The sequence below is a fragment of the Amblyomma maculatum genome, chromosome 1, assembly GCF_055883805.1.
Source record: "Amblyomma maculatum isolate TAMU_Amacu chromosome 1, ASM5588380v1, whole genome shotgun sequence".
Classification (NCBI taxonomy): Eukaryota; Metazoa; Arthropoda; class Arachnida; order Ixodida; family Ixodidae; genus Amblyomma; species Amblyomma maculatum.
The window spans coordinates 221,333,051-221,342,621 of NC_139344.1; the positions used below are offsets into that span (position 1 = coordinate 221,333,051).

General features: G+C 44.7%; 1 long non-coding RNA gene across 1 annotated transcript; it reads right to left on the reverse strand.

The window, feature by feature from the left end:
• Positions 1–4,360: 4,360 nt before the first annotated feature.
• On the reverse strand, positions 4,361–8,160 carry LOC146205681 (uncharacterized). Its single transcript, XR_014703210.1, has 3 exons — positions 7,936–8,160; positions 4,718–4,798; positions 4,361–4,649 (listed from the first exon to the last, which is right to left on the reverse strand). It is a non-coding gene; the product is annotated as an uncharacterized LOC146205681 (long non-coding RNA).
• Positions 8,161–9,571: the final 1,411 nt, after the last annotated feature.

The window sequence follows — 9,571 nt, forward strand, 5'->3', positions numbered from 1 at the left end:
ATGCTGAGCCTGACGTGCTGATGGTGTCCAGGCGTTCGACGGACCGAAAGCAGTGACCGCACGGCAACCCAGTGCGACGGACTGACACTAGCTGTATACAGGTGGGTCCTTGTCCTGTTTTCTCCGGGTTCACCATGGTCGTAACTCGGTCAGAGGCCAAAAGTCTACGGACAGCTCTGATGGCGTGGGGCAAGCTCCGGCGCAACAGCTTCCGATGAGCGGGGGCAGACCCTGAGCAGTACCATTACTGGCGATCATGATCAAAGTTCTAGTAGTGCGTCGGCAACCGCGGATCTTGACAAGGCCTAACGTCAGGAGGAAACGACGCAGCTATCAGACTGCGAGAAAAAGAGCTGGAGATTGAAGCTCTGAGACTCCAGGTGGAGTTAGAGAGATTAAAGAATCAAGGCGGGCGAGGCGCTCGATCTGGATTGGGTCGATATGCAGAAGATTTAAGCGCTATTCTCGCACCAATGCCAAAGAAAGACGAGTTGGCTCCCGCATGGTTCCGAAGCGCGGAAAGTATATGCTTCAAAGTTGCGAGATCCCCGAGGAGGTACGCGGCTCGATAATTGTCCCATTCTTAAACGAGAAAAGCCCCATGCTGATAGCAAATAGGGCAGTAAGCGGAAGGCAGTCCTACGAGGAAGTGCGTGATTATATTCTGGGTGAGTTAAAGCTCACACCTGAGGAATATAAGCGCAGGTTATATGCTTGTCGGAAAGGCAGCGAAACATGGGGACAGTTTGTCACGAAACTAGAAGGGCTGCTTGATTACTACCTGCGTAGTAGAGACGTAACAAGCTTGGAAGATCTGCGGGCGTTGCTGATTGCAGATCGCGTTAAATAGCTAATGGAGGATGACCTGCGCACGTATGTCTTACAGCATGAGACAGGAGCATGGCTAAAACCGGAGGGTGTTACCAAGTTAGCACAGGGATACGAGGAAAGCACAGCTTCCAAACGCCAAAATTCTCGAAAGGTTGCTGAAGCGAGTAAGGTTGATTCACACAGCCCGCGGGGCCCCGTAGGAAAAGGAAGGTTGCATGTGATCGATCGAAAGCCGTCTTCTAGGTGCTTCACCTGCGGTGAGATGGGTCACTACCAATGGCAGTGCAGCCAAAAGAGGCCTAAAGCAATAATGAGTGGGCAGCGCGCCAAGGATTCCGCACCGGAAAAGCTGGCTGCCAGAGCTGCATGTGATGTGAACGAGTGCGCGGCAACGCCGACAGACACCGTTTCTACGTCAAAACTAATTTGGGTTGAGCTCACGTCTGCGGGGCACCCATTTACGGCTTGCTTGGACTCAGGGGCTGACATTACCATCCTGAGAAGGGATGTCATCCCGGCTGAAACAGACATTCAGGGTGCAGGCAAAGTTCGCCTTAAAGGAGCATTTGGAAAGACAGTTCCAGCCGATTTGATGTATGTCCCACTGAGCCTGTCCGCTAATGACGAGGGCGTAGCCCCTCAGCTTATGACACTGTGCGCAGTAACGGACCACTTAATGGAAGGAATAGATGCGCTTCTAACCCCAGATGCGTTTGATGAGCTGAGGAAAGTGCAGAGACAAGCCACTGAGCTAGCCGTGCGCATTGTGCAGGCAGAAGAGGCCGCCCGTGAAGCGGTTGAGAGCGTGCGTCCTAGAGAGGTAGCCGAAGACCAGGCGATAGGAAGAGGCCCTACGGGTGTTCACGACGAAACGATTGCACCAGAATCGTCGGTGCCGAACGGCGAGCAATGCGCGGACACGTTCGCGAAAGAGCAGAGAGAAGATGCGTCATTAGAGAGCTCATGGGCACAGGGACGCGATGGAACGCATGGCATGGTGATTGAAGGAGGACTCTTATTTCACAAAGATGACATGAATGGCAGGCAGTGCAAACAACTGGTCCTACCCGAGATGCGTCGAATGGAAGTGTTGATACTATCACACGATAAAGCGTGCGGCGGGCATTTTTCAGAGAAAAAGACAAAGCAACGTATTCGCAGTGCCTTCTTTTGGCCAACAATGTCTGCAGATGTGAGAAAGCATTGCCAGTCGTGTCACACGTGTCAGACTTTCGCTAACAGGAACGTGGCGGACCGAGTTCCGATAACCCCGTTGATACGGCCGCAGCAGACATTTCAGGTTGTCTACCTTGACTGCATAGGGCCTATTGAGCCGGCTTCTGCGCGCGGACATCGGTATGCATTGTGTTTAATCGACCTTTGCACGAGGTGGCCTGAGGTAATTCCACTGCGAGCACTAACTGCTAAAGCCACCTGTCAGGCGTTGCTGGACATTTTTGCGCGCTTCGGCGTACCAGAGCTGGTGTGTAGCGATCAAGGGGCTAATTTCACGGCAGGGCTAACGAAAGAGTTGGCAGAGCGATTGGGAGCACAAGTACGCTTCTCTACGCCAGAACACCCGCAGAGCAATGGGCTCGTAGAGAGGTGTAATGGTGAGTTCAAGTCCATGCTGAGACACGTGATTCACGACCATGCCAGGGACTGGGATAGATATATACCCTGTCTACTTTGGGCGTACCGTGAGCTGCCGCACGAGATCACAGGAATACCCTCTTTCCAGGGGCGTAGCCAGGGGGAGGGCTTATAGGGTTTCAGCCCCCCACGAAATGTTTTCGTACTGTCATACACCGCAGACCAAAACAACTACCAGAGCCGGAAATCAATCTGGATTTTATCTCCAGTGTGTCTTTTTCACGCTCAAAAAGAGAGTTCGGCGGGAATAAAAAATCGAAAGGTGCATTTAGTTTTCTGAAATCGTTCATCGGACCATACAAAGGAGACAAGCCATACTATCAGACAAGCTGAAAAAGCACGCAGAGATGGATGCGTGGAGAAATAAATAAAAAAAAAAATCTAGCGAGGAGCGTAACGCCACTCAGCCTCCACAGGCAAAACTTCTTCTGACGCTGCGCTATCTTCTCCCTCTCAGGCCTCTTGTTCGCACTGAATGTCGGTGTTTCAGCCGCTATGTATGCTCCGGTGGAAGGTCTGTCTAAGTGGTTTGCTGAGAGTCCTTGTTTGTTCGTAACACTTCAGTTTGTTAAAGGGCAGATGCGGCATTATAATCAAAGTTATAAGCACACTGGAGACAGTGCAGGGAACCATTTCATCTGCGGGTTCGTCAGGAAGACTATGTATTCGAACTAATGTGAATTGTATGGCTGGAAAACTGGCTATGATGAATTTTCAGTTCTGCAGTTGCTAAATTAAACAATAATTTTTGTCTGAAACAATACAGGCGCAAGATACTCGATGGAACGAAAGCCCCGAGCGGTACTATTCTTCCGTGCAATCTTTGGATCCCGGAATGCAGAATTTATGGCGCAGCTGAGTGGGGACAGGTTGGTGATAGGTATCTGGATACGGAGGAGGCCGAGCAGCAACGTCAGCCCCCCTCGAAACAAATTTCTGGCTACGCCACTGCCCCTTTCCACTCATGTACGATAGGGTGGCACAGAGGCCTCTTAGAATACTGCAAAAGACGTGGACCGGAGCGTGGGAGCCCCCGACAGGGTTATATAAAGTTGCATCTGCGTATTTGACCGAGCTCCGAGAGAGAATGGCTGAAGCAGCCCGTGCCGCAGATCAACGAGGTGAGCAAATGCAAGTTATACACTGATAGGTACAACCTCAGGGCTAGGCCGAAATCATTTGAGTTGGGCGAACAGGTACTGATCCTACACTCTTAAAAAAAAGGTTGGTGAATTCACTAAGTAACTACTAACCTTTTACTTGTCACATAGATCACTACCTTCTTAGTAACTCGAGGTAGTAAAAATACAGCTAGTGAAATTTACTACCCCAGGAAGTTAGTGAACAGTACTAGCGCCACTTAGTAGTAGGTTAGTGAATACCAACACCTTCGTGCATTATAGTTTGCCTTTGAAGGGTAGTGGAATATGCTACCTTCTAGGTAGTACGCAGTACTACCGCACCTAGAGATTCGTACTACATAGGTCGTAGTACTTATTACAACATATACCTAGTTCTTATTATGGGTTATCATTGAAAAGGTAGTATAATGTGCAACCTTTTCTTTAGTATAAAATACTACATGGCCTAGAGGTTCTCACTACATAGGTCCTAGTGCTTACTGCGGCAGAAACCTAGTATCAATTGCTACCTGTATTGAGCCAATATATGCATCGATAGGTAAATTATTTCTGAAAATATTGTATATCTTAATAAAGATTTGGTAATTAAAATTAATTGTATTATTCGTAATATGTGGTAAATTGTCATCGGCTTCAAGTTCGGTGCAACATTGAGCTGATCTACAAACAAGATGCTAACTAATTTTACCTTGTACGCACCAGTCTCCAAGCAATGATGACGACAAAACTTGCGGACAACAAATACTCACTTTATTCGTATTTAAAGGCAGTGTGGCTATGCCCTTTTCAATGGCAGAAATGCATAGTGGCGTGAACTTCTTAGGCTGCATAAATACAATAGCACTGCGCAAACGTTTTCGTTGCGCGTTGAATGCCTGACATTAAATATCCAGTAGCTCTCAATGGCATGCGTGAGTCCCACGATGATGTCCAGCATTCGACCTTGATATCTTCAAACCCAGCATATATTGCGTCGGCGTCATCAGGGTTCATCCGGACGCACTCCAATGTTGGGTAGATGTCCTAAAATGCAACATAGAAAGTAATTAAATTAGAAGGCACAAATGAATTTATAGCAAATTTATACTTACTGGCCTCACCCGGAAATGTGGCTTTCAATTCTTTCACAACCATGCAGAGGCAAAAGTTCCACCATTCAATAGCAAAGTGATCTGCAAGTAATACAGAATTGACATATTTTAAAACCATTTCTTCAATGACAATAAAAGGGAGCAATAAAGACTTAGAACTTATGAATTTTTTTTTTTTTTTTCAAATAATTAAGTCCGCAGTTTATTGAACACGCCTAAATTCCACAGAAAATTATTACCTTTATTTCATATATTCCGGTGCTTTCAGATTTACAGGCTGTTTTGTTTTTGCTAAACACAAAGCAACATTCATAGAATTATGATACCACACACAGGTAAAAATTTTGGGATGGGTATATTTTACAATCATTTCCAGAAAAGAAAAGATTTACAGCGCTAGCAAATACACACATAGGACAGGCACTGAATATCTTTTTTTTTTTTTTCGAAACACCACAATGAAACTTCTTGAAAAAGAGAATTCTATATGAAGTTCAAAAAATTGCTAACCTTGTCGTGAACTGGAAATGATTTAATCAAGTAAAAATAATTGCTAGGCTAGTTGGTTCATTTCACAAAATGAAATTAAAAAAAAATAACTGTAGATACACAGATATACACTTTGAGATGGATATTTTATAGAATAATTTCCAGAAAAGGATAGATTCACAGCACTAACAAATAGACACTCACAAATACACACACACAAGAAAGGCGCTGACTCCATCTTCTGTTTCGAAAGGACATCAAAATGAAACTTCTTAAAAAAAAAAAGATCTGTATGCAGTTCAAAAACGTCCTACAACCTTGTCGCAAACTGGAAATGATTTAGTCAAGTAACACCAGATGTTAAGCTAGTAAGTGCCTTTCACCAAAACGATGCTTCTTCCAAAAAGATATAAACACACAGATATAAATTTTGGGATGGATATTTTACACAATCATTTCCAGAAAAGGGAAGGTTCACAGCGCTAAATAATACACACTCACAAACAGACACAAACAGGACAGGCGCTGACTCCAAACTTCTTAAAAAAAAAAAAAACATACGTTTCATTTTGCTGTCGTTTCGAAAAAGAAAAAAGTTGGAGTCGGCGTCTATTCTATCATTCTATGTGTGTCTATTTATGTGTCCGTACTTGCTAGCGCTGTGACTCTTTCCTTTTCTGTGAAATGCACCAACTAGCCCAGCAATTGGTTTCACTTGACTAAATCATTTCCAGTTTTTGACAAGGCTGTAGGAATTTTTCGGACTGCGTACAGATTACAGAAACATATTTCTAAAGACGCGCGTAGCTCGAACAGATGCACTAGGATCCAATAATTGTATACAAAACAAAGCAGAAAAACTACGCTCATACGGTCTTGAAGTAAGTTCGTGACCAAGTTATATGTTCCCGACAAATAACAAAAATGTCAGCAAAACTCTTGGATGAAGGCAGCAGAGCAGGTAACACCAACACAAAGCACAAGAGCCACACACACGCACACAAGGACTACGCTGCACTGACAAACTATTTCAACTGGAAACCACACATCTTCTTTCACTTCTTCCTTCACTTTACGTCTGCAGCCAACTTCTTTCTTGTTGTTAACATCCTGCCAGTTTGCGCAAAAATTCTACTTCCTTCTTCAACAAAACCACCGACGGCATGCTGACACATTGGTCTCACAAGTCACAGATTGCATATGCTTCATAAATCTCTCTGGCTAACTTGTTTTTCATCCTTTTCATAACCTTAACATTGTGAAGGTCAGCCGGACATTTTTGGTCTCTACAATCAACGCAGTCTTTGCAGTGCACAGCCAGATTTGTGCCAGACTTGTCCGATATTGCCTTAGCGTGCTCTCTAATCCTTTCATTGAGGCATCTTCCTGTATGTCCAATATACTTCTTTCCACAATGCAAGGGAATCTCATAAACAACTCCCTGAATACACTTTGAGTACCTAGTCCGGTGCGAAGTTTTGCATCCAGAGTTGAAGTCCTGGTTATTAACCTGCATTCCGACGGCACCAAAACAGGGCTAAAGGGATGTGTGTGCAGGTTAATAACCAGGACTTCAACTCTGGATGCAAAACTTCGCACCGGACTAGGTACTCAAAGTGTATTCAGGGAGTTGTTTATGAGATTCCCTTGCATTGTGGAAAGAAGTATATTGGACATACAGGAAGATGCCTCAATGAAAGGATTAGAGAGCACGCTAAGGCAATATCGGACAAGTCTGGCACAAATCTGGCTGTGCACTGCAAAGACTGCGTTGATTGTAGAGACCAAAAATGTCCGGCTGACCTTCACAATGTTAAGGTTATGAAAAGGATGAAAAACAAGTTAGCCAGAGAGATTTATGAAGCATATGCAATCTGTGACTTGTGAGACCAATGTGTCAGCATGCCGTCGGTGGTTTTGTTGAAGAAGGAAGTAGAATTTTTGCGCATACAGGCAGCATGTTAACGACAAGAAAGAAGTTGGCTGCAGACGTAAAGTGAAGGAAGAAGTGAAAGAAGATGTGCGGTTTCCAGTTGAAATAGTTGTCAGTGCAGCGTAGTCCTTGTGTGCGTGTGTGTGCCTCTTGTGCTTTGTGTTGGTGTTACCTGCTCTGCTGCCTTCTTCCAAGAGATGTGTGACCAACTAGCTCATCGTTCGACTCTATTAATGCCAGCAAAAGTTTGAATTTACTACAAACCTACAGTTTGCTACAAAATATTATAGGACTGCGGGTGCCAAAAGATAACAAAGATGTCCACAAGGTTTGGGTTTACTAGAAACCTACAAATTACTACAAAAACACGATAGAACTGCGATGTAATCACGTGCGAAAAAACATGATTTAGTTATACTTGTGCAAACCTGATTTCAAAAAAAAAAAAAAAAAGGACACATTCTTTCCTTCGTACGAGGCATAATTTTTACTGTGTTAGGTTCGGTTTACTTGCAGCGGTGTTTATGCTCAATAAAAACAGCATTTTCACAAGAAAAAGAAAGGCGACAACAGGACATGTCGTTTTCGTTGAGCATAATGTTTGTAGCAAATGGGTCTACAGCTTACTCTGTTCAATTTCACTTCAACAGTGTTGGCATTATTTCTACGGCATTTACTTCTTGTCAGAATCAGGAAACACTCGGCAACAATTTACTTACAATGGCGATAAATAATTACGTATGCAATACGCAGGTCTTTGCATTCCAAGCAATGAAGATGAAAACGGGCAACTTACCTCGAAGCGCACGTTTTCTGCACCATCCCTAAATCGCCATCCAGCAAAGCATTTATCAGATCTTCCTGCCGATGCTGCCCGCTGGCTTGAATAACTCTCTTTCGGTATTTCCAAATCACTAGACATGGGCGACGAACACAGCGCCTCGGCGTCACTCTTCCCGCCAAAATCAGTATCGGTGGCAGACGGCGAGCACCTCGAAGCACAACGAATGAAAATAAGCCAGTCTGACAAGTCGTTGCTGGCACGATGCGCGGCAAACGAGCGGCGGCGCTGCTGTCAAAAACGATGGGATCCTGGAGTCGATTTTTGCAAGAGCAACATTTACGTTGTGCTTGATGTGTGGACTTTCCGATGGCGCTCATGAACTTTAATATGTGGGCCAGGACACGCAGACATTTACGAAAGTGTGAGACTCGAGAACCACCATTCCACCAGCACTACGACGACGCTCCCGTCCACAGCGCGCAGTTTCGCACAGCGGAAAGCATAAGCAAAGTGAGAGGGGAATATGCCCGAGTATTAGCCATCGCCCCATTGTTCTTTTTATAGCCGCGCGTGAAACCGTTTCATATTTCGGCGTCTACCGTCCGCCGTACTTTGGCCACCTGCAGCGCTGGCACGTTTGGACGGTTTGGATGCCTGGATCAAATGTCGACGGCACAGCCCGTGCCAGCCGTCTAGCCCACGCGCATTCCCCCCGGCACCGTTCTGTGCGTGAGTGTGTGTGTGTTTTGCTTACAGGGTGTTGATGCTTGGACCACACGAAAATAAAATGGAATAAAAGTTGATTGCAGGCAACTACATGCGAGGTGGAAAGGTATTGATTTCGTGTCGTTGTGCATTTCTGTTGCACTGGTGGAAAGCACAATGTTAAGATGAACAAAACAACAGCAGTAGACGCAAAAACCTTGTGCTATGCAACGTGAATACAAATTATTTTCAATTTTTTTTTTAAGTGTCTTATTGCTAAAATGACGCCATCCGCACTTGAGCGTTTGTCCGTGACTGACTGCAGGTCGTTCCCACAAAGCGTCCCAGTTCACTATACTGCAGGCTTTTCCTGGAAGAGCTAAGTGTCGCTGTGACTTTTTTCGTCACCGCATTACACTGTCAGGAGCTCGCATGGGGCAAGAAAACTCAAATTCTGTAATGTTTTTTCTTTAGCTTGAAGTGTGCACAAAAACATAGATTTCAAAAAAAAAAAACAACTAAAACGGATGTCATTAAATGATCGAAAGTAATGTATCTCGTTAATTTCAGAATAAGTTTAATGTATGACTGGCAAGAACAGCCAAAGCATGAATTTCTGAAAATATTGGTAAAGTTACGCTAGCAAGATACCATGGTAGAGTTGCCCAGGGATTCTAGCATTTAACTCGTCAAAACTACTAACAGTAACTCACTTGTTAGTAATGGAAGCCGTTACTACCTCAAAAAGTTGCGAGTTAGTTCAAGGTTAGTAAAAAGGTAGTAAAACCCATTCGAAGTTAGTAACTGCTGCATTTACTAGCTTCTTACTAACCTTTTTTCTAAGAGTGTAGAAACAGGACAGGTTGCGAAAATGCAACCCAAATGGATCGGACCTGCCGAAGTAAAACAGCAGGTGAGACCAGACAGCTATATCGTCCAGCTC